Genomic DNA, 1017 nt, shown 5'->3' on the forward strand with positions numbered 1-1017 from the left:
GGGGGGGAAGTTACTTTTTTTCCCCTCTCCATACCCCCCCCCCCCCATCTCCCTCTCTCCTCTCGGGGGTTTTCAGCCCTTTCCCCGCACGCAAAGGGAGAGATGGAAGTCTCTGCCCTGAACTCCTGGGGGTTCCTCGAGGGGACACACGAGCAAGGCCAGGAGCTGCTGAGGAAGGTGACCTCCTCCCTCTCTACAACTACCCGAGAGGACATTGTAGAGAGGTTGGTGCTGGTCTCTTCTCCCAGGTAATTAGTGATAGAACAAGAGGGAAGGGCTTCAAGCTGCAACAGGGTAGGTTTAGACTGGACATTAGGAAGGAATTCTTCACAGAAAGAGTGGTCAGAGACTGGAAGAGGCTGCCCAGGGAGGGGGTTGAGTCCCCATCCTTGGACCTGTTTAAGAGCCGTTTAGATGTGGTGTTGGGGGATACGGTGTAGGGGAGAACTTTGGAGAGTAGGATTGATGGTTGAACTGGATGATCCCAAGGGTCTTTTCCAACCTGGATCATTCTATGCCTGAGCCACGCTGAGGCTTCCCCTGGCCACTGCAACAACGTGGCATCATCATCATCTTCATCATCATCATCATCGATAATCTTGTTTCCTCCACGGGTCCCTCAAAGACTGGGAGGTGCAGCATCTACCCCCAGCAGAAGAAGGACCCTTCACCCATCGGTGTCTCCCCTTTCCCAGCACAGGCACTGGGAGTTGGGGGGGGGGGGCAACAGGCCCCCCCCCCCCCGGGGGGGGGGGAAGGTGGGCTCAGGTCCTCTCTGAACAAGCAAAGCTTCCCCACGTTGATCCTCAGCGCCGGCCGGAGGTCTCGGGTGAGGTGTGGGAAGGTTTGCCCTTGGTAGCGTGCTGGTGGGTGCCTCAGCAGGAGGAGAACGCACTTGATGACATGGAGGCGAGCCCGTCGGGCAGGGCAGTAGTCCCTTCCTCAACCCTCTCAAGGCAGGTCACGCTGGATGGCTGGCCAGCAGCACAAGCTTGGTCTCATCCTGCCAATGCCGCC

Source organism: Calidris pugnax, unplaced genomic scaffold, assembly GCF_001431845.1.
Source record: "Calidris pugnax isolate Ruff unplaced genomic scaffold, ASM143184v1 scaffold23, whole genome shotgun sequence".
In the NCBI taxonomy this organism is placed as follows: domain Eukaryota; kingdom Metazoa; phylum Chordata; class Aves; order Charadriiformes; family Scolopacidae; genus Calidris; species Calidris pugnax.